This window comes from Impatiens glandulifera, chromosome 4 (genome assembly GCF_907164915.1).
Source record: "Impatiens glandulifera chromosome 4, dImpGla2.1, whole genome shotgun sequence".
NCBI classification, from domain to species: Eukaryota; Viridiplantae; Streptophyta; class Magnoliopsida; order Ericales; family Balsaminaceae; genus Impatiens; species Impatiens glandulifera.
The window spans coordinates 34,822,303-34,847,803 of NC_061865.1; the positions used below are offsets into that span (position 1 = coordinate 34,822,303).

General features: G+C 34.1%; 1 pseudogene; it reads right to left on the bottom strand.

Annotated features, from left to right (window-relative positions):
• Nucleotides 1-794: 794 nt before the first annotated feature.
• LOC124935058 lies at nucleotides 795-11,801 on the bottom strand (annotated as a pseudogene).
• Nucleotides 11,802-25,501: the final 13,700 nt, after the last annotated feature.

A 25,501-nucleotide genomic window follows, 5' to 3' on the forward strand; every position in this document is an offset into this window, starting at 1 on the left:
CACAAGAACAAGGAAAGACTTTAGAATTCTAGAGAGAGAAGTGATAAGATAATGTGTAGAGAAGAATACAATGTGAAGGGATATTTATAGTTGAAAATTAAACTCATAATCAATTCTTTAATCCAACGGTCACTAATCCATCATCCATTCATCCAACGGTTATCGTTGCTTGCCTTTTCATTATCTTTGCAAGTTACATCCTACAATAAATATTTTGTAGTTACAATGGCAATTAACATCATTTGTTAATTGCCTCATTCAAGACATTTATGTTAATTGTAACAATTAACAAATTTAATTCACAATGAATTTGATGTGAATTTCATTTGGATGAAATTTCACCTTAATTCACATTTGAATTTCATGTGAATTTCATTTGGATTAATTTCACTTTAATTCACATTTGAATTTCATGTGAATTTCATTTGGATTAATTTCACTTTAATTCACATTTAAATTTCATGTGAATTTCATTTGGATTAATTTCACTTTAATTCACATTTAAATTTCATGTGAATTTCATTAGCCCAAATATTATTTCCATTTAATTAATGGAATTAGTTTAATTCCAACAGGCGAATCTTCCACTGGTTCGTTCATCCCGTCTGAGTTCCATCTTCTTCCCACTGTAGTTCGTATGTTGATCCAGACGAATCTCAAAGAGAGAGAGAGAGCTTGATGTCGTTTCTTCAAGCCGCAAGACCGCCGGACGCAACCTGAATCTTCTCCTTCTTCTAAATCGCAGCTGTGCTCACCGCGACAGTTCGCCTAGCCGCCTGAGGTTGGAGTCGCACCTAATCATCCACAGCTGAAGAAGACGCTGCAGAATAACCAGAACACAGCACCTGCACCTCTTTCCTTTTGGCGAACGCAGATTTCGGAATTCCAGCAAAAATGGACTGTAATACTAAAACAGAAGAATTCTAATCCTAATTTAGACCTAAGCTATTCTCAATCAATGCGATTAACAGCTAAAGTTTAACCAATACAGTACGTTAATCCAGCAAAGTAAACAATCCAATAAGAACTCAAGTGAACTGCAGGTTCAAGCTTCAATAATGACTGGCATCGGTGTACAAAACCGATGCCTCACACATAGTACTACGATCTACATCGAATAGACAATTACCTGAAGTGAAGAAATCGACAGAATGGATAACGGATCGGAACTCTCCTGGATCTTCCGCGTGAATGCTCCTTCTAGTTCTGTTGTCGTGCTGTATTCGTTTCCTTTGACCAAAACCGAAAATGGAGTTCTTCTCTCTCTGGACGGAATCAGAACTGCTTCTTCCTCGCGATGGAACCGTTCTCTGTATTTTGTAACTCTCTCTCCCTGCCTCAACTGTAATTTCCCCTTTTATATATTCTCTTTCAATTTCAGGGCTCAAATTGGAAATAATTCATTAAACCAAGGACACGCTCGGAAATGAATTTTTTAACAAAATTTCCCCTTTAATTTTCATATTTTCTGATTTTTCCCTTTTGCATCATCTTTTTTTAACTAATATCTCTGGCCTCGGATCTGCTCCAACAGACGTGAAATTTTTATGGTGAATCCCCAACACAACTAACATGAATCTCCTTTTTGAATTCACCCAAATGGTAATTCCTATCCCGAGTTATAATTTTTAAAGTTCTTCATCCATTTAAACTTTAGCCATCCTGGAACTCTTGTACCCGAAACTTTGTATGCCCATATCTTTGGATTCAAGAATTTTCTCATGACGAGGGTGTAGGAATTGGAAAAGTGGAAGTCTTGCCTACAACTTTCGTGTTTTACCAACGACTTAATACGACCTGTGCTAATTAGTAGAATGGATGCACAAAAATATGTCGGTTCATGTACCAACTTCACTACAGGCAACCTAGGATGAGCTTTGTCGTGAACTGGTAGGGATAATTGATATCATTGGAAAGATAACTCAACGAGCTCTACAATTATGGTAGTTTTATCCTTGCTATTATTATACTTATAATATTTATAATTATTAAAATTATCTTGGAGATTAAATAAAAAATGATTAACATTTTTATAGTTCTTTAGGGGCGTTTGGTTCAAATAAAGGAATCGGAATATGAATGGAATTTATAGATGTGTGAAATGAGAATGAGTATGATTAATAAAGTGTACTGTTTGGTTAAGACATGTTATAATTATCATTTTCATTCATAGTATTACCATTGATTGATAGTGTTTGGTTTGGGTGGAAGAATCACTATTGATAATATTATTAGTAGTAATTAATAAATTTTATATATTTATAAACTTTATTATTTTTTTTTTAATTTTTTTTATTATTACTCATTTAAAAAATATATAAATAAATCAAATAATTCAATATATATATATATATATAAATAAAAAAAGAGAAATAATTTGTCAAAATAAAAAATATTAATAAGTTTTATATTTAATTTTATATTCTCTTTAATTTAATATATTTATAAACTTTATTAATTTTTTTTATTCTTTTCCAATTATTACTCATTTAAAAAAATATATAATTAAATCAATTAATTCAAAATATATATATATATATATATATATATATATATATATATATATATATATATATATAAATAAGAAAAGGAGAAATAATTATTCAAAATAGAAAAAAATATTAGTTTTTTATTCTCTTTATATGTATATTTATTAATTATTATCGATATTTAGTTTGTTTATATTATAAATTTTAACGTGTTTATTTGAATTTAATTAAAAATATGTTTATTTGAATAAAATTAATTTTGATAATTATTAAAATATGATGCTAAATAAACAATATCATGCTAAATAAATAATAGATATTAATATACTTATAAATTTATTAATTTTGTTTATTCTCATTCCTATTATTATTCAATTAAAAATTATATAAATAAATAAATTAATCTAATATATAGATGTAAAAATAAATAAATATAAAAAAGAAATAATTAGTCAAAATTAAAATAAATTATTAATAAGTTTTAAATTAACATTTTTATTCTCTTTATTATATATATTTTTTAATTTTTATTGTCGATGAAATTTGATTGGTTTATATTATAAATTTTAATTTATATTAATATATTTTCGTAATTGATTTTGATACAGAAAAAATTTATTGTTTTGTATTAAAATTAATTAAACGACAAACACTAAAATAATAAAATATCATGCTAAATAAAACAATTAGAACCAATAAATATGTAGTTAAAATTATATTTGTTTTGTTTTTTTTATAAATATGTTACATATAGTAAGTTCATATCTAACGTGAGAACTGAAAATAAAAAGAGAAGAGAAGACTATAAAAGAAAAAAATTGAAAAAAAAATGGAGAGAGTGGAGAGATATAAAGGAGAGACTAGAATGAGTTTTATTCACCCAATATTGAGGAAGGGATTGAATGATTCTCTAGTATTTAGGAATTATTTTACTCTTCATCAATTAAAATCTCTCACCAAAAGTCCATTTTTAATCTTTGGTCTTTTCCTTTTAATTTTTAAAAGTTGTTAGTTAGTTTTTAGAAAGTTAGTTCCTTAGTTTAAAGATTAATTAATTAGTTTTGCAAATTAATAGATTAGTTAGTTAGTTTGTTAGTTTTGATTTATTTTAATAATTAATTTATACATTAATAATACGGGTATAAATGAAAATATTAATCAAATCGTTCCACGAATACCTTACTAAAATAAAATAAATATACAAATCTAATAAAAAATAAGAATACTCGATTTAAAAAAAAATTATAATTTTAAAACTATATAATTAAAGAAAAATTAGGTTTAAAAATGTGAAAAGTTAAATTAATTAAGTTTTAAATAAATAAAAACTAAATATATATATATATATATATATATATATATATATATATAAAGAAAAAAATATAAAAATTTAATTAGTAGAGCTTAATTATGTGAGAATATAGAAAAATGAATAAAAATATGAAAATAATAACAAAAATATAATATCATAACAAAAACAGATTATTAAGTTAATATACACTCTAAAAGAAAATTACATAATATTAATATATATAATTCGTTTTGGAGAATAAATAATATATCAATTTATATAAAATTTTGAAATATTTTAAAATTAAAAAATATAAAAAATTATTTTACCTTTATATAAATTATTATTTAATTTTTTATCTTATAAGTAATTTGTATTATTAATTATATTAAAATAATAATTATCATATAATTTAAATTATTTTATATATAATTCTTTATAATTTAGGTTATATAAATAAATTTTATACAAAAACAAAAGTAGGAGGCTAGAGTTTAATCACCTGAACTCCAAGATAACACTTAACTCCAAAATCCAAGTGGACTAACTATATTTGTTAAATATATGAATATATATATATAAACTATTTTAAAACTCTACCCTGGGCTATAGCCCACCAAAACCCGCTACGTGGCTCCGCCATTGCGAGGATCCGACCGAAAGATTAAATAGAGCATCCTATAAGCTTCCAAACGGTGTGTCATGTGAAGAAGGAATGAAATGTGAAGAAGGAATGAAAGACAAAGTATTTTGCAATTCAAATTACCTAAGTCATAAGTCATGAGGTGTCAACCAAGGCATTTGAATTCAAATTGCCTAATCATGAGGTGTTAACCAAGACATTTGAATTTGAATTCAAATTCAAATTTGCCTAAGTCATGAGGTGTTAACTAAGGAATTCCAAATTCTTATTGATCATCAAGTGTCATGACACCTGATTTTGGTGATGTGTCAAAGGGAGAGCCAATACATCTTTCAACCATCAAGATTTTCTCTAAGTTGTCACATGGGTTACTTAGAGAAAATCTCATGACAAAAGCTCCACATTTGACTAGGTAAGTAGTTATTGGTGGGATTGGGAGGCTTCCTTTAGCTTTGATAATACATACCCTAGATCACCCCTTAATTACCAAACATGTGATTTTTCTACTACCTAACTCCCCTAGGTTACTACTTTGATTCTCATAATCTAAACGTAAGCACCGTCTCTATTTCTATTGAACAAGAACACCAAACTAGGTAGGCTTGGTCTTCAAAGCTCCCTTTTCAAAGAGTTTAAGGCTTTCTTTTGGATCAAGGACACCATCTCCATATAAGGTTTCTTGTCCCCTTATTTTACAATTGCAATCAAATAAAAAAACTTAAACTTATGCGTGTTTGTCTTTGTTTTTCTAATCTTGTCTGACTTTTTATCTTCATCTTTTGATTTACTAAAGAAACCAATCAAGCAAAGAAATATTTCCATGAGAACGAACTAAACATTTTCAATGAATTTGAAATTGTTTCTCAAATGCATAAGATCCCTAGTCAATACTAGGGACATTTTTGAAAATTGTCATTGAATTCTTAAAGCTCACTCGTTACAAATGGTTCATGCAATGGAATAAATGTTAAACCCATACCTCACATTAGGGACATTATTTTAAAAAAGTGCATAAAATAACTTTCACCATGTCCTCTAGCACATTATTTAAGGATATGCTTCATGGTGTCATGTTTGGGCCATGGGTTTTAAACTATGGACATTTTGAAATTCTCATTTCAAAATCCTTCAACTCATGTGCCTAGATCAAATTTGAAAATTTATTCATTTCAAAACACTTTGATAGGAGTTAAAGACATCATTTGAAAGCTTGAATTGAATTTAAGAATTGAACTCTCTTTGAATCTGATTTCTCTCTTACGAAGATAGAGGTAGGTAGCCTATTTTATAAGTCTTTCATTCTAGATCAAGACGGACCACAATTAGTTAAGATCAATTCTTAAACGAAGGACTATTTCAAAAAAAAAAAATATCATCCAAAACTCTTCCTAAGATCTACACATAAGAATATTCATTTTCGATTCTTTCTCGTGTCCTACGGTCACTAGACACTAAACTCTTTTTCAAGTATCGAAAAGCTCATCAAGATTAAAGCATTAAACTCAAGCCGAGTGGATTAATGGGCAAATTTGACTTCTAAAGAAAAACTCAAAAAGAGGGATTGATTTGAAACTTTATCAATTAAAGATTGAAACATTGAAATCACCATCGAGCATATACTAGTGTAGACACTTATTTTAAACTCCCCAATCATATAGTTTATATATTTTGATAAATCCTGAGTTTATTTTTTATACAAAATCTATATATGACTCATTGGACGGATTATTAAATGAGCTATATTACTTTTGGAGCCATGGGTTCCTAAAATAATTGATTTCAGGCTTTTAATAAAAAATAAAAAAAATAGTAATAATAGTTTAAATTGAAATAATTTTAGCTATCATTATACTTAAGATATTTAAAAAAAATACTTAATTAGTTTTGAAAAAATTATTTTATAATTAAACTTCAAGATTGATTATAAGATTTTAAATATATTTTATGTAAAATAAATAAAATCATTAGTTTGAAAATTAGTTTTAACAAATTGATTTTATAACTAGTGTCGACTTGATCTATTTTTCCTTACATTAGATAATTTATTTTGGGAGTTAATTGTTGAGTCTATTCATATTCCTAAAAATATTATAAGAGATTTTGAGGAATAAGACTAAGTCTTGTGTGTGTTTTTTTTTAAATAAATTTTTAGTTTATAAATTATTTTTAACAAATTGATTTTATAAACTAATGTTGACTTTTAATTTCTTATTACATTAAAAAAATTAATTTTAATGTCAGTTGTAGGTCAATTGAGATTAAATAAAGATAATGTAAATAAGGTGTTAGATATAAATGATATTTGAAATGATTGATTTTATGATTGATATATTTTTATTTTACAGGTGTTGGAATCACTGGCTAATTAACCACTTGGAAGTAATGAACTAAGAGCCTAAAAACTTGGTCAAACACGACAATAATTCAGTCATGGGCTTGGCTTGAAGTTTTACCCTAATCTTTGACAACCTCCTATAAATACCCGACCCTACCATTGGTAAAACTTAAAATCTTAATCTTGTAAGGATCGTAATTCGTTCATTTATTTTTTAATTTTTGAAGCTAGTATGCTAAGGATTCCTTATATCATTGTAAGGATTCTTGACTTGTATTTATTTCATTTCATTTCATTTTAATTTATAATAAAGCTGCATTTTGTGTTCTTAAGTTTTTTTGAAATATAATCTTGGTTTGATTGTTGGTTTAAGTTTATATAATTGCAATTGTGTATATTATATAAAACTCTGTCTTTCCTTTTTGCATAGACTTGATTTAAAATAAGAAGACCCCTAACTTGGCATGAATTTGGTGAATTTATAGATTTTGTTCTTAATTTAAGTAAATTTAAAAGAAAAGGTTAAGAAACATACCCCTTGTTGTATGTTAATAGAATAATTATAGTTTTAAGAAGAAAAAAAAAAGAGAGAGATTGATTTCATGAGTTCTTGATGTTTTGTTGTATGATATTGATTTAATGAGGTTATAATTTATGTTTTGATATATAATATTGTTGTATATAATTAAAAATACAGAATTTGAGTCCAAAAAATATCTTTGGTATTTATTTTTTCGTTCTTGGTTACTTGTGTATTTTTGTTCTTGGCTAGGAGAGACAGATCGATTGAGGAGTCGACCGAGAAATCTTTGCTTGGCATGTTTTCTGGCTGATGATTAGAACCTCTGCCGTGATTTCTGACTAAAGAGACTACCGATGATCATCCATGGTCAGAAAACTAGCAAGCGACCATGCAACGACTAAGGGTTCGACCCTATTTTCCATGCATCCTACCCAGTTTTGGTTCTTTGGCCATAGTTTTTGGTCTTTTTACCAAAATCCGTTTTCATTTTAGGGTTTGGTGTAGATGTGTGTGTATTTTATTTATTTGCTTTCATTAAATTGCTAAAAAGAAAAAAAAATGTTTAAAACCCTCCAAACATAAAAATATTTTATTTATCAAAGTTTGCATAAACACATCTTTCAAAACATTAAAAAAATAAAAAAAAATAAAAAAATAATAGGGATGAAATCATGAAGTCATTTTTCTATCCAAGCACCAAACTCTAATGATTTTTTCTAAAAAACATTTTGGATTTTTCACACTTTTTAAAGGAATTTTATGAAATTTTCTAAGATGTGCATGTATGTGATATTTTTGCCTAATATTTTTCACTCTTTTGCAGGTCTCTTTATATACCTGTATTTTCTTTACGTTGTACACATATTTTTATTACTTGTCTATATTTTGTATAAAAAATAAAAGATCCACACAAAATGTGAACAATCAATCTTAACTTTAGTTTATATAACAAAAAATGGAAAAACTAAAAATTAAAGCATAACGTTATATTTTAAAGACCAAAATTATTGTACTAGAGACCTTTGGGGTGTGGTGAGATATACCGTCTTAGGATAATCGTCTACAAACGAAAAAGAGCTTATGATCGATATCTCTTGAATCGAGGTTATTGTGATATCCTCGTTTTATTTTTATATCACTCAAATGAAAGCGACGTTCTTAGATTTTCCCCTACTTGTTTCCTAAAATCTGACATATCGGTTCTAGGATGAGATCAAAGTTGTCTTCCTTTCTCAAAACATTTTCTTTCTCTATTGAGGAAAGGACTGAGGGGTTTTATTTATGTAAGTGAAACCGGGCCCACAAACATTCATGTTACCTACGTATCTTCTCTTCAATATTTTTCTGCATTGAGAAGAATCAGGGCTCCGTAGTTCGGACATAAGTCCTCTGTCCATGTTGCAACTTATACAAACTTGAGATTGGATTATGTTGAAATAAGCTTCTTTCAAGGTCGAGCATAAAACCATTTTGCGCATGCTTGATATGATACCAAATATCTTTTAAGCGCATCGAGATTGCTTGGTGCTATACGCATTTTTTTCGTTTCCTTAAAAATTACCCCGTCATTAAGGGCAATTTGTGCGATTCCGAAATTATTGACCCCATACCTTATCTTCCTCGCGTGCTCCCGCAGTAGGAGACAATGAATTTTTATGGTAGGTTCGACCCGTGCACTATTTTTAAGAAACAACATTTTTTTTGTGTGTTAAGGCAAACTATGTTAAAGAATCCCTTGACTTACCTTCCTCTGCATCCCATAAAAAGTGGAAAGGGATGAGGAACAAAATCTAGAGTTCTTTAGCATATGTATTTTGAATTGGCCCATACATATTTTAAATCGATCAACTCGTGGATGTATCAATTTAATTGACTTTAGAGTCGTCACTTTAGTTTTCTTCTCAAAGAAACTAAAAAAAAGAAAATCATAGATTCGTTTTAAGAGTTCGGTGTTTGGTTACGTATTAAGAAAGACCTACAACTCTATGTCCTATACGTTTGTCTTCACAAACAGTCTCTACTCCTAAGTAACCGGTCAATTAATGTTTGAAAGATTGTTACGTTTTCATTATAAGTTCAGAACTCTTTTACTTGTGTGAGAAAATCTTAACCATTCTACAACAGGGACGAATCCTATTCATGAGGCATAGACAAGGTTAAAGCAAAGAAGAGCATGTGGCCCAATTCCCGAAAAAAAATAATCATGATTGAGGAGGATGAGGATTCAGAAAAAAGAATAAATTCATCAAAAATCCTAAATATTTCCCTTTTGAATTTTTCAGAGTTTGAGAAAACTCTGTAAACAACACATTAAAACGAGTCATTTTTAAAAGTGATTCCCCAAATTTCTGAAACTTCACACAATAGTCAAAAGTATTTTTAGAAGCTCATAAGAATCAAATTTGGAATTTTCAGAGTTATTGAACTCCATACATGACATTGCGAAGATAAATGTTTTTCCAAATGGATTCCAAAAATTCTAAAAATTTTGTTGGACATTGAAAATATTTTGAAGAAGCTACATTTTTAATTTTATGATTTTTGAACTCATAAAACTCAAGTTTTAGTCTCTCGAAGTTTCGTGTTTTCCAAACTAGTCCTAAAAATTCTAGAATTTTTTTTTGAAGTTTTAGGAAAGTTGGAAGAATATTGAAAATTGTTTGGACACTTGAATCATCATTTAAGTGTCGTTTGTTAAAATCTAGAAACAAACAGGACTTTAAAAATTATTTAATTTGGATTTTAAAAGTTTGAGGTTAAAATTAAATGAAATGGAAATTTGGGGGTCCAATTAAAAAACAAAAAGAGTTCAGGGGCACTTTAATTTCGAATTAATAAATTAATTTGAAAGTATAGTTCCTAGGCAATTTAAAAAAAAACATAAAAGGTCCCAGGACTTTTTTGAACAAACTAGGAAAACTAGAGGAAATAGAAAAGAACTTTCGTCCTTGGTCCTCGCCGCCTTCTTCTATGCGATTCCCAAACACTAGATAGTTCACTAAGTATAGGAAAATATATCAAGCCACAGACCCATATGCAAAGAAAGAATTTCACCACCATTTCCAGTCCTCGACACATAAATGCATATAAGTCAGCACCACCACAAGAAGGATCATCACGATCAACAGAAACACAAACACGTTATAAACACGTCCGATCCAGTGGCTCGACATGATGAAGAATAGCTCAATAAAGAGAGTCGCAAACGGTAAAGTATTTGCGCCAAGAACCAACATCCATGACAGGTACTTATGAGCAGGGATTTCTTTTGGGATCTGATTGGTTCGAACCGGGTACTCAATATGACTCGCGCCCCAAAATACCCACCAACCAAAGTTAATGGGACCGGTATGCAGAACCATAACAAGTTTCTACGAAGGGACAGATTAGCAGGTGTGCAGAATACATCTCCAACCACGAGTTTCTATCTAGAGAGCTCCTCGTTCATCTGGGCTTGAGCATCTTTGTCCAGCTCCTCATAATGTGTCAGATCCCGTCTCACTATCCTCAAGAAGATCACAAGGACAATACTGACCAAGAAAGTGATTACCAAAGTGAATTCAGAATTGAGAACCAATGCACTTTGGCTCCTTCCATTTTCATGTAAGCATCCGATCTCGATGGCCACTTGATGTCGCTCTCCACAAACACCACTTCATAACTAAAGACCAACAACTAGCCTTCTTTCACAGAAATCGTAACCGTGGTGGGGTCGCATTTGATCGGAGTAGTGTATTTCTCATACATTTTTGAGTTCTTGACAGATTCAACATTGTGTTGTACACTACAAGAAACCACCTCGAATCTGTCTACCACATACCCCGAAATCTTAGGCTTAGATTTCTTAAAGGTTGGGATCACCTCAGGCACATCCCCAGTCCCCATTACACTAGCAACATTGGTCTCCTCATTCTTATGAACAAGAACTGTAAATTTCAAGTGGTTAAAGAGATAATAGACATCCTAAACCTTTATACCCACGGGGTAGCCAGTCCATCTTAGCAAATATCCATCTTTTTGAGTGTAACGAATCTATCTCCCATGAGTAGCTCACTAAGGTTTTCGGCACTGTCCTTGACAATCCCCTAAAGGCTTATAGAAGGGTAAACTATAGTAGCTGTACGAAAGTTCAATATCAATTAAAGTCAATGAATTCACCTTCACCGATAACGCATCTCCAACTGCATATTTGTGTGAATAGCTACCAGGAAGGTAAAATCCGTTGCATATGTATGATATCAAGCAGGTAAATAAAACAAATAACTTCAATTTATCAAAGAAGTCCATTTCACTTTGTAGTTAAGTTCTATCAGACCTAGATGTACGACGATCAAGATCGGAGAAATATACAGACATAGATCATTTAACTATTATATCATGATATTCTCGTGATCGCTCGATAAAATGAAGGAAAGAAAGTGGAAACGTTGGAGAACAGTTGAGATCCACGCTATGTTGAGAGGAAGCGTAAAGAGAAATGCGGTTGAGATCTGTGCTATGTTGAGATCTAGCCTCTTCCTAGAACTAGACTCGATCTATCTAGGACTCTAGCAGCTAATATAAACCAAGCATTCAACAATCATCCATACAGACTGTAAATAAACTATAAATTAATCGAATACATTATAAATTTAACTGATTGTCAACATCGGTGTACATAACCAACGTCCTAAACTAATTACAACAACATAGAATGGAGAAGCTTACCTGAAGAACTAAAGAAGGAAGAATGAATAGAGAAGTGGAACTCGCCGGAGAAGTTGTTGTCCTCACCAGAATTACCTTCAGGTGTTCTTGAATTGGTCCTTTCGCTCTCCAGTCAGGCTCTCTCTCTTTTTGCGCTTCTTGAACTCCGATATGATCCTTCACCAAAAAATTAGTCAATCCCCTTAAACTGACTAGAATCCGATCTGTCTCCTTAACAAAAATGAGCCCCCTGATCTCTTAATTAGAATTCCCCAATTTGTTTTGTTTGTTTGTTCTAACTCCCAAAACGAGCCAAAATACCCAATAACCGTTCACCCCTTTTTTCATTGGAGGGAAAATTTAGGAATAAAATAAAAATAACAAACCCCTCTTCCTTTATTCCTTAAAAAAAAACTTTTCTTAATAGCCTATCCTTCAATGGGTCGACTTAGTCGGGTTTTTAACTTAATGAACCAATATTTTTTATGGTGGATCCTCAACTCAATAATCTTGAATTCTCTTTTTGAATAAACTCAAATTATGCATCATAGCCCAAGTAATGATTTCTTTGAAGTTTACTCTTCATTTGGCCTTCGGTCTTCATGCAGTTTCTTCACCTGAGATTTCAAACGTCCATAACTTTTGACTCAAGAATCCTCATGGAATGAGTGAGTATGCGTTGGAAAGGCCTGAGACTTTCCTAAAACTCCCATGTTTGAGATATCGTAAAAAGAGTCTGCATTGCCGAGATAAAATGACTGTAATGTAATTGGTCTCCATATGCACCACTCTTGTTACGGGCAACTTGACGCGAACTACACGACGAACCACAAGGCCTACTTTGTACCATTGGAAAGCCGAATCAAAGAGCTTTCCAATGATATCCATTCACCCAAAATGGTAAAGTAATTTTAAGATATGAATTTTTGAAGTGAAGTCTGCTTTCAGTTAACTCCTAGAACTCAAATCTTGAGCATAAGTCCACTTGCATGGACTTGGAAGGTGCCCTAAATGTCGAACCATGGCTCAGAACTGGTGCCATTTAAAATGTATATGGGGTAGTTTTCTAACCCAAGTTGAATCACTTGAAATCGTTAACCACCACTCAAGTTATGAACTTTTTAGTGAAGGGCTATCTAGATTGATCTTCACTTAAACACATTCATTTATGTCGATACTTTGTCTTGTTAAAGGATCCCAACAAAAAATTGAGCTGAAATAGCTTTTTTAGAGGACTCATTTTCTTTTCGAAAACATCCAAAATCATCAAATTCCATTGAGAAATGAGACCAATGGGAGTTTACAAAGTTTTGATCCTATTAAGGCCTAATTATACCCCCATAGGGTTCAAATACCCCCTTTTGGATAATCCCTTTTTAAATAATCCAAGCTTAAATCATTAGTGACATCATCTTCCACTAATTTTTGAATTACAATTGGGAGGTCAAACACTTTAGCCGATTGAACCACGATTGACTTCTCCTTAACCCGGGTTGACTTGTTGGTTTGCGAGTTGACTCGCCGGTTTGATTCATTTTCTAATTTTTCGCCTTTTTGAATATCTTCTGCACATAATTGCAAACAACAATATTATACTCAAAATTCAAAATTTTTCAAAACAAAGGATATGAACGTGTTACGAGTTCCGGAAATCGAGTTGTTATGAAAAATCAAATTTTGACCCATAAACGAGCTCCGAAATGACCATTCGATACATTTTCTCCAACAAATATTGTACTCAAATATCTTGATTATTTGTGTCGGTAATTTTGATGGTACGAGGGCATTCATGACTTTTTGAAGTTTGACGTTTAGAACATTGTTCTTAGATTTTTACGAGTCGGTTTTCAAAAGACATTTTTATGTTTTTGTTCTCCCAGCCCAATAAACAAGCATGAATGTTATATTAGACTGGGTTATTTATTGGATACATTAGGGTATAAAAATGAGGTGTCTATAGATTGCCCCTCTTGAACAGAGTTTGGAGAAAAGACTCTTATTTACATAAAACATGTGTCCAAGTCTGAACAATATGAACCACATTTCTTAACCCAAACTGAATAAAAGAGAAAGAAAAGAAAGATACAGCTTGATAATGTATATCCTTCATCAATTTTCTCGTTTAACCTTTACATATTCGAAGAAACTAGAGGCATAAGTCGTGCAACGATCTTCATAGCGTACATGTAAGAGAAAACTAAATGTTAGAACAATTTTCATACAAAAGCTCGCATAAAAAATTCGGAAAGGAAAACATCCTATCATGATCTGATCTAACAATAGATGGTCATGAGATGTTTTTCCAAAACCATTCATGTGTGAATTCTCATCAGGTGAAATTTCACGAGTAATAACCTACAAAACAAAGTGAAGTATAGTTATAAGGCATGTATGCTGTTAGTTCAACAATCAATTAACAAACCCTCGTCGTATGTCCTCATCGAAAAAACGTACGACTTGGAGAATCATTTTCAAGGCTTACAAGTTGACAAAATTGCTGCACCTTGAAATCTTCTAGAACTACACAACTTTCTGAAGCAAAATACCTTTCCGGAGGTATTCCTCAATAAGGCAAGATAAGCCTTTTCCTTATGAGGATTGAAATGATTGATGCTAAAATAGCCTCGAATGAGAAGATAACATGCCACAATCCGAGGAGGATCTCATAGCTTCAAACATTCAAAGTTTTTTTTTGAACGCCTTAGCAATGGTGTTCACGAACACCATGGATAAACAATCGCCTCCCAATTGCGAGAGCAATCGAAGTAGGGGTTGATAAAACAAAAGGACCTTATCCTACAATCCTTGAGGGGTAGAAATAGCCTAAACCACAAAACATGTATTTCATATAAACACCTCAGCGATGGTGTACATGATGACAAGAAAATAGGGAAATCAAAGCGTGAACATCAAAACAATGGTGTTCACAATAGTGATGAAATAGAGAAAACAAACCCCTCCTGACTATAAGAGCAAATCGAAGTAGGGGGTTTTCGAATGAAGAAAACTCGTATTACAATGCTCAAGGGATTGCAGTAGCATGAACCTTAAAGAATTTTTTTTTGTGTGAACTCCCCAACGAAGATGTTCCCACGACCAGAGATAGAGAAAACAAATGCATACCGATTACAAAAGCAAATCAAAGTAGGGGTATCTCGAATGAAGAAATCTTGTACTACAATCCTCGAGGTATTATAGTAGCATGAACCTTAAATAATAAATTTTTGTGTGAACACCCTAGTGATGGTGTTTCCACAACCAGAGATAGAGAAAACAAATGCCTCCCGACTGTAAAAGTAAATCGAAGTAGGGGTTTCTCGAATGAAGGAATCTCATACTACCAACCCTGAGGGTTTAATGTAGCATGAACCTTACAATAAATTTCGTGTGAACACCCTAGTCATGGTGTTCATAACAACCAAAGATACAGAAAACAAACGCCTCCTGACTGTAAGAGAAAATCGGAGTAAGGGTTTCTCAAATGAAGGAACCTTGTATTTCCACCTCCGAATGATTGAAGTAGCCTAAACCTTAAAACAAAATTTTCGTGTGAACACCTCAGCGAGGGTGTTCATAACGATCAAAGATAAAGAAAAGAAGCGCCTCCCGACTGCAAGAGCAAATTGAAGTAGGGGTTTCTCAAATGAAGGACCCTCGTACTACAATCCTTGAGGGATTGAAGTAGCTTAAACCTTAAAACAAATTTTCGTGTGAACACCCCAACGAGGGTATTCATAATGATCTGAGATATAGAAAACAAGTGTCTCCCGACTGCAAGATCAAATCTAAGTAGGGGTTTCTCAAATAAATGAACATTGTACTACAATTCTCAAGGGATTAAAGTAGCTTGAACCTTAGAGAACAAATTCTCGTTTGAACACCCCATCGATGGTGTTCACAACGACCAGAGATATAGAGAACAAACGTCTCCCGACTACAAGAGCAAATCGAAGCAAGAGTTTCTCAAATGAAGGAACCTCATTGTAAGCACTAAAAATCTACATCCCAATTTATAATATTAAAATAATTATTTTATTTTTTAAATAAATAAAGTTAAAATAATTAACCCGGTGGAAACCATTTAAAACAATTAATTGGGATTCATTAGTACACTAATTAATCAAATTAGTTAAGGTTTAGGGCTAAAATAGAAAAATAAAATTATTTGTGATAAAATTTACCCATATTATCTCAAAATAATTGTAGAAAAATTAAAGGACAATTTTTTTTTTGATTAATTGTTGTATCCATTTCATCTAAAAACAATTATTTATTTAAATCCTAAACTATACAAAAAATTAAAATAAATTGGTAAAATATTTGTCATATTTATTTTAATATTTTGTGTATTTAAAAAGATCAAAATTAAAGCCAAAAGGGTGAAAGAAAAATCAATTTCAAATAAACCATTAAGGATTTTCATCCAGCGCCCAAGAAAGAGCCGCATATGTAACCAAAACAACGCGCACCCGGGCCATTGCAGAATGGAAAACGCCCCGTTAGCAAGGACGCTAACAGACCACCCTTAACGCAACAACGCTGGACGGGACGCCAACAGAATGCCCTAAGACGTTTAAAAGAGCGTCGTTTTAAGCGCCACCTTTGTCTCCAATGCGACGCTAGAGGGATAAGAACGAAGATCCGTTTTTTATTTCTCCTTTTTGGAACTCCTCTGTTAGTCCACCATTTCGGCTCATTTAAAGCCTGAAATGATTCATTTAAAACATGAATCATCCCTATTTTGGCGACTTCAGCCAAGAACAACCAAAAGCTATTATTGATTTTTGGCCGATTCAGGCCACTAGACGCCTTCAACCGAATTAGAAAATGCTATAAATAACTTTCCTAAGTAATCTGGAAGGAGAGAATCCAATCTCCCCTCTCAAATCACGATTTTACAGAAATTTGTCATTGAAGCTCAAAAATCCGTTTGATGCCTTAAAGCTTCGATCTATGCATCCCAAAATCTTCCTTAATGATCAAGGAGTGTTCTTCAATCCTTGGTAAGGTTCCAATCACCCTATAATTCATATTTACAATTTAATTTGAAAATTTTATATTTCAAACTGCATAAGCTTGTATGCTTATTGTTTATGGTGTTTGATGGATGGAAACCGATCCTAGGATCATTTAGAAACAACCAGGATAGGATAGAATCGATCCATCAATCTAAATAACAAAAACCCAAATTTGAATTTCAAATCTAGGACCAAGAATTTCAACGGACCGAGAGGTCTGACCGATGTTCTTGAGCTATGACTGAGAGGCCCGACCGATGTTCTTGAGTTAGGACCGAGAGGTCCAACCATGGGACCGAGAATCCCAAACCTTAGGACCGACATGTCTGACATTGGGATCAAGAATACCAACTCTAGGACTGAGAGCTGTCGAACCTAGGACCAAAGGACTTAGTCCAGAGCTAGCCCACGACCGAGAGGTTTATACACCTCGACTGAAGAATTTAGCCCAGGATAACCCAAACAGATAACTTTATACACATAGACCGGTAAGACCAACCAAGGACCGAGAATCCTTAGTACCCAAACCTAGGGACTTCGACACCTAGATCGAAGATCCTGAGCCTCGACAGAGAGTTCCTCGAGCCCGGACCAAGGGTCTTTTGACTTTGACTGATAAAAACGAATCCCAGGTTTAGGACTCTGGTCTTAAAGAATATTTGGTTCCACTTTTCAAAATCTAAAATTATTTTTGTTATATTAAGTTAAATAAAGAAAAGGAAAAATTAATTAAAAGAGAAATAATTAATTAAGAAAAAATGTTTTAATAAACTTAAGAGAATAAGTTCAATTCAATACGACATAGTTTTAATGATATGGTCTGAATAAAACTAAGTTGTGGTCTGAACAAAACTAAGTTATGGTTTGAACATATCTAAGTTGTGTAAATTGTCTTTGCGCCGGTACAACTCAAAAGACATATGTCTTCAGATGTAGTCTAAAGCAAGCGCAAGTAGACGTTGTCTAACTTCATCAGACGGGTTTTCTGAAGAAGCGCGCGAGCAAACGTTGTCTAACTTAATTAGACGAGTTGTCTGAAAAAGTGCGCAAGTAAACGTAGTCTAACTTCATCAGACGGGTTGTCTGAAAAGTGTGCGAGCAAACATAGTCTAACTTAATGAGACGGGTTGTCTGAAGAAGTGCGTGAGGAAACGTAGTCTAACTTCATTAAACGGGCTGTCTGAAGAAGTGCGCGAGCAGACGTAGTCTAACTTCATCAGACGAATTGTCTGAAAAAGCGTCTAATGCATTGCTTTAGTTGTCGTCTGAAGAAGCATCTGATTATCTACTTAGCTCATCAACTCGGCAATTAACAATATTCACTATCATCTGTCTGCAAAGACAACTGAACACGCCTTAATTTCCTATCTACCACGTATTCAAATATTCCACCATCCCACGTTCTGTATTATCCCGCACACCACATTCTTGCGAATATTCTGTAGTACGATCTGATATGCCACGATCAAACGCATATACTCTAATGTACGATCTCGTATTCTTGGCATACATCCAACGGAATGCTGACACGTATTTAAAAGAAAGATTCAACAATTGGTGCACTCATTATAAAAGATGATCCAAGGACAATGGGGAATCGCTGAAACTCTAACTCTCTCGATAAGACATACTCTCAGACTTACAAACACTATACACTAATTAAGAATTACTAAGCTCTTTGATTACTCTTGCTCAAAGAACATTATGTAATTCATCTACTATTCTTTCTGTGTGAAATTTCAGTATTGTAAGTTGAATAGGGTTTATCTATTCATCTACTATATTTTTCTTTTGAACATAAATAAAAAAAATTGAGTTTTCAAGATAAAGAGAGCAAGAGTTATCACCTACCCGCTTACCTTCTGTGCAAAAAGCCTCCCCTAGGACAGAAACAATCAAGATATTCAAAATTATGCTTCAATCACGAAGCTCCAAACAGTATTCTATAAGCAATGACCCATGTAAGACAATTGAGCAGCTATGTATTTCATAAAACAATTAAAAGAGTATAAACAAAAGTGAAACAATTAAAAGTGAAAGATCGATACATACTGACGAGATTTCTTCAAATCGATTTTCCCCGATCGTGTACTCTCAAAGCATTATAAGAAGATAAAGAAAGTGATGATTACCTATCAGTGGAATATTATTGTGTCCAAACTTCGATGAAACGTTCTCTTTCAGTTGTTCTTGTCGTTTTGTGCGTTGATTGCGATGTCCAGGAGAAGGAGGAGTCGTAAGTGATTACCTAGTTAGATAGATGGAGCAATTTGAAGTAGCTCTACGAGGAAGACATATCAGGAATTGATATGATTTCATGAGGAAGAAAATGCCTAAAACAGAGAGATTGGGGAAAGTCGGTGATTAGGTTAGAAAATGAATGAATATGTTCTCAAAAAACTATAAGGTTTGGGCTTGGGCTTGGTTGTTGTTCTATTTACAGAGAAAGAAAGATTTTTAATTTAAAAAATATATAACTTCAATATTTGTTTTTAAATATAATATAATGTTTAATTAATTTATTTTTAGTTTATATTATTTTTTATCTTTTATTAAATTAAATTTAAATAATAATGAATTAAAAGACAAATGTTAATTTTTTTTAATAATGATATAAAAAGTTTAAAAATTATGTTATATAAAAAATAATAATTAAATTTTAATGTTATTAAAATTTTAAGTCAAATTTAATTTATAAAATTAAAATAGTGAAATAAAATATTTATAAATTTAAAAATAAAATATTAAAAATATTAAAATTTAGAATAAATAAATTATAAGGTTTTAAAAAAGTTTATATATAAAAAAATTAAAGGTGGTTTTATATATATAAAGGTTGACAAAAGTATTTTTTTTCTTTTAACTTTTAACCACGCTTAATATGCGTGGCATATAAGGGTGGTTGAAAGTAGGTTTGGTTGTAGTGATAGGCCTAGTTCTTGTGTGCACATGGCCCATGGGCCATTGGTTCAGCCTCTACCTATGGTTGAGCCTCTAGTTCGGTCTCTACATGGAATAACTGTGTGCGCATGGGCCATTGATTTAGCCACTACCTAGGCTGATCAACTAGTCCGGTCTCTACATAGGCTGGGTCGCTGTCCTTCGCCGACAGTCGACTACTGTTGTCCCGTGGCCGCACACGGTAGTCACTATACCTTTGTCAACAATAATTTTTTCTTCATACTTAAACATACAAAAATTAATTAATATATATTGTTAGATAAAATCAGACAGGTTCAAATAAACCTAACTTAAATAAATCTTCCATGCAGGAACAAGGAACCGGACCGGACAAACAAAAGAACCGGCTAAGAAAACTAGCCGGTCAAGCTACTAAACCGACCAAGAATACTTGGAACATGACCGCACAAAGAAAGGATCAGCCAAAGCTTAAAACCGGAATCATCAAACAGCCGATCAGCCACAAGACAGAGGAATAACCAGAAGAAGTCCGGTTACATCACTCGTACCGGAAGCCATCCGGTTAAGTCGAATGACCGACCAGTACAAGAAGACAATTCGGGTATCTGTTGAGAATGATACCAAAGGAACAGACTGAACACTTCCATATCCATACAAGTCTGAGGAAAGTCTGTAGGTTGCAGAAGACAGTCCTACAAGATCTTTCCACTTCGGGATAAGTCAGAAAGGAGATCTTCCAAGTACAGACAACTGTCTAACAGACAGTGTCCACATTGAGTAAAAGACAAACCTAGCAGGTTTGTCTTACACACTGGAAGAACAGACCGCCAGGTCTGAGGTTGACCGCCAGGTCTGAAAAGATGACCGCAGGCTCTGAATCACTGAATCACTGAACCTCTGCACCTCTGCTCAGCCAATCAGATTCAAGGAAGTGAAATATGACCGTTGGCATATTTCACCTATAAAAGGGGCAGTTGAAGAAGAATAAATGTGGGACAAGTGAGATACAGTGAGACAAGTAAGAAATTCTAAGAGCATTTACTCTACAAGTGATAAAACTGTATTGTTCTAGAAAGCCTAAGAGCTAAAATCAAAGTGTGTGTTTTACAATTTCGGTGTAAATTGTAAGAGTGTTATCGAGCAGGAAATAAGTCTCGATCGGATTGTACTTGTATTCCTTAGTGAATATCCTTCTCGCGGTTTCGAGAGGAAGGGGTGACGTAGGAGTTTTATCTCCGAACATCTATAAAATCTGTTTTGTCATTTACTTTCTGCCGGTTTCATTATCTAACCGATCTGTACTGCTCCAACCTACCTAATCCCATCTAAGCCGAATCTCCAGATTACCGAAACCGACCCATCAAATCTCAAACCTTCATCATCTAAAACCGGTTCTGCCTATCATATAAGTGTGCCGCTTCAACCTGAAAGCAAACCTCTTCCGCACTTGAACCTAGTTCAAGGGTTTGTGACAGGTTGTGTAGTATTGAAACCCCGGTGTTAATCTCTAACCGGATTAACCACCACCCTTCGAGTGAGAACCGCTAACCGGTCCAACCCCCGGTCCTCCAGCGGCTACCTAGATCCTAACAATTGGTATCAGAGCAGTTAATTTCAATACTCAAGCAAGCATGTTTCAGGATAGGCCTCCAATGCTAAAAGGTGATGACTTTGCCAACTGGAAGGCACGCATGCACCTGCACTTAATCACCTTGGATGATGAAATGGAGTCCATTCTGACCGAAGGACCGATATTCATTGATAAGGACAGAAAGGAATGGACGGCTGAAGATATGAGAAGAAACAACCTGGATAATCACGCTAGAAACCGGATCTCCAACAGTGTGGACAGAAACACATACTGCAAGATCAGAGACTGCAAAACCGCGAAGGAGACATGGAACACGGTTATCCAGATCTTTGAGGGAAATGAAAGAACAAAAGAAAACAAGATAATGGTGGCTACACAGAAGTTTGAAAGCATCAAAATGAAACCGGGAGAAACTATGAAGGAGTATAGTGACCGGTTCACTGGTGTGTTAGATGAGCTAGCAACTCTTGGCAAGAGGTACGACAACAAAGAGGTCATTATGAAAGCTTTGAGATCTCTTCCAAGTACTTGGGACATAAAGACAATGGTAATGAGGGAATCAAAGAGCCTACATAAGATGAAACTATACGATGTATTCGAAGATCTTAAGGCATATGAGTTCGAAATGAGATCTAGGACTGAAGAAGAAGTCTCGGCCTCAACATCAACCAGAGCACTAATCACATCTACAGAACCGGTTGCACTTGCACCTACACCTGCACCGGCCCCTGCACCTATACCGATCAGAACCGCCGAACAGTTCACCGAGGATGCCATGGCGATGCTTGCACAGAAGTCTGGAAGGTTCATGAAAAGAAGCCAACCGACAAACAACTACTATGGTGATAAATCTAATGTAAGGTGTTATAACTGCAACTGTTTGGGACATTTTAAGTGGGAATGCAGGAAACCGAGGAGGGATACCCAGAAACCGGATTACCAAAATAACCGAAATAACTATCAACAAACCGGTGAAGGAAGTGAGGTACCGAAAGCACTGATAGCCGATGATGGAGGAAGCTTATGGGCTCACAGTGACAGTGATGATGAACTCACATGTCTCATGGCAAACGAGGAACAGGTATTCGACTCTCCTTGTGAAGAATTGACTAAAGATGAGTTACATAATGCATTGAATGACATGGTAGAAGAGTATAGGAACCTACTAGCCATGCTACCTAAGCACCTCAACATTAGAACCGATCCCATAGTACCCATTCCGACAGAACCAGAGGTACCCATTATAACCAAACCGGAGGTCGTAAAACCTGATGACACCCCTATCTTAGAAACCGAGTTAGATCCTCAGACCGAACAGTCTAGTGAACCGACTAGAGAATTAACCGAGGAAGAAAATGCCCGACTTCAATATAAGATGGCTGCATATAAGAGATCTAGTGATATAGTAAAGAAAATGTGTAGTCATTACAGACATCCTCGTTGCAAATCTGGCCTAGGATACACGGAGGATAGCTCCAAAGACCAAAAACCCGTAGAGAAAGTAAGGTTTACAAGAGGTAATCTTCCCCTTATAAGATTCCTTAAAAGCTCCTGGACCGCTGAAGAAGAGTTGACCGCATACTATAGGGAAGAAAAGCTAAAATACGACTATGTTGGTCCAACCGACTCTGAGAAGTGGCTTGACCCTGTGAAAAGAAAAGCCGAAATCCTCAAATATATGAAAGCCTTTCCTGAACCGCGTAGGTCAAACCAAAGATCACCACCATTTAAGACCTTCATAGAAAAACCAAGATACACAAGACCGAGTGCCAAAAGGACGGTTAAAACCCTAGCAAAGAAGACCGTCCGATTTGTCAAGGTTTGGATACCCAAGGGACTAATCGCATGTGGACCCAAGTAAATGTGGGTACCAAACAATTGTAAATATGTATATTTTGCAGGATCCAAAGAAACAGCTAGGAAACTCTGAATGGTTCTTGGACAGCGGTTGCTCCAGGCACATGACCGGAAACAACAACCTACTAACCGATATCAGAATAGAAACCGGTGCTTTCATCACTTTTGGTGACAATTCAATAGGTAGAACTGTGGGCAAGGGTAAGATTGTCCATGGTAACCTAACTATTGATAATGTACTCTTAGTTGAAAACCTACGTTTTAACCTGCTTAGCATTAGTCAGATGTGTGATGCTGGATATACTGTAGAATTTCTTAAACATGCATGCTTAGTTAAGAACTCTCAAGGTATTGTACTGCTTACCGGAAATAGGATAGGTAATATCTACAAGGTAGACTGGAAAACTAAAGTAGAATATCCTATATGCATGATAGCTAAGACTGATCAAACCTGGTTGTGGCATAAGAGACTAAACCATCTAAACATGAAAACTTTAAACTACATTCGCGGTAAAAAGCTAGTTGAATGTATTCCTGATATAGTATTTAATCAGGATAAGGTCTGCTCAGCATGTCAAATGGGTAAACAAACTAGGTCAACCTTTAAGAGTAAAGGAAATATACAATCTAGCCGATGTTTAGATCTTCTTCACATGGATTTATTTGGACCAATTCAAGTTGTTAGCCTAGGAGGTATGCTTTACACCATGTTAGTTATTGATGATTATTCTAGATTTACATGGGTAATATTTCTACCATCTAAACGTGAAACCGTATCAAACCTGATTACACTCCTTAAACGCCTGAAAAATGAAAAATCAACTCGCATTAATAGCATTCGAAGTGATCGATGTACCGAATTTACCAATAGTACATTAACCGCATATCTTGATGAATCCGGCATTAGACACGAGTTGTCTAGTGCTAGGACTCCTCAACAAAATGGCCTGGCTGCGAGAAGAAACCGGACTCTCAAGGAAGCCGCACGGTCCATGATAGCCGATTCGGGCATTGCTCAGAAATTTTGGGCTGAGGCTATCAACACTGCATGTTATACACAAAATCGGTCTTTAATTAACAAGTTTCACAACAAAACACCGTATGAGGTTTATTTTAACAGGGTTCCCAAACTTAAGTACCTCAAGATTTTCGGTTGTAAGTGTTATATACACATAAATGGTAAAACCCAACTCACTGCCTTTGATGCAAAAACCGATACCGGGATCATGCTAGGTTATTCAGCTGTGAGTAAGGCATATAGAGTGTATAATAATAGAACCTCAACCATGGAGGAAACAATTCACGTTGTTTTCGATGAATCGGTTGAAAGTAATACTGCTTCATGCTTCGATCTACACAATAGATTGGAAAATAATAATATCCATTCTGATAGTGAAGATGAGACTCCGGTCTTCAGGCGGTTTGTCCATGACCAAATGGGTAACATTGAAACCCAGCCGGATCAAGCTGTCCCACAACAGGAAGCTGACACTTCGGTTCAATTCGAGGAAGTCGGTCGGTCTGACAATCTCGTTCAGCCTACCGACATGTCTAGCCTTGATCAAGTAAACGGTAATTTGGTAGACATCCCTGAACTGAACCTCAGAAGAAACAGTAAACATCCTCCTGAGCAAATTATAGGTGACCCTTCAGAACCTGTTCGAACTAGGGGTCAACTTCTGGAAGGATACTTTAATTCCGCTTTTATATCCCAGATTGAGCCGAAAAGAATAGATGAAGTATTGTCAGATCCGGATTGGATCTTGGGAATGCAAGAAGAGCTAAACCAGTTCGAGAGTAGTAAAGTCTGGTACTTAGTCCCTAGACCGAAAGATCAATCGGTCATAGGAACAAGATGGGTATTTAGAAACAAACTCAATGAGGACGGTTTGGTCACGAGGAACAAAGCCAGATTAGTGGCACAAGGTTACAAACAGGAAGAAGGCATTGATTTTGAAGAATCATTTGCCCCTGTGGCTAGGATTGAAGCCATTAGAATTTTTCTAGTCTTTGCTGCTTTCAAAAACTTTAAGGTTTTTCAAATGGATGTTAAAAGTGCATTTCTGAACGGTGACCTACGTGAAGAGGTGTATGTTGAACAACCACCCGTTTTTAAAAACGCTGCATTTCCAAACCATGTATACCG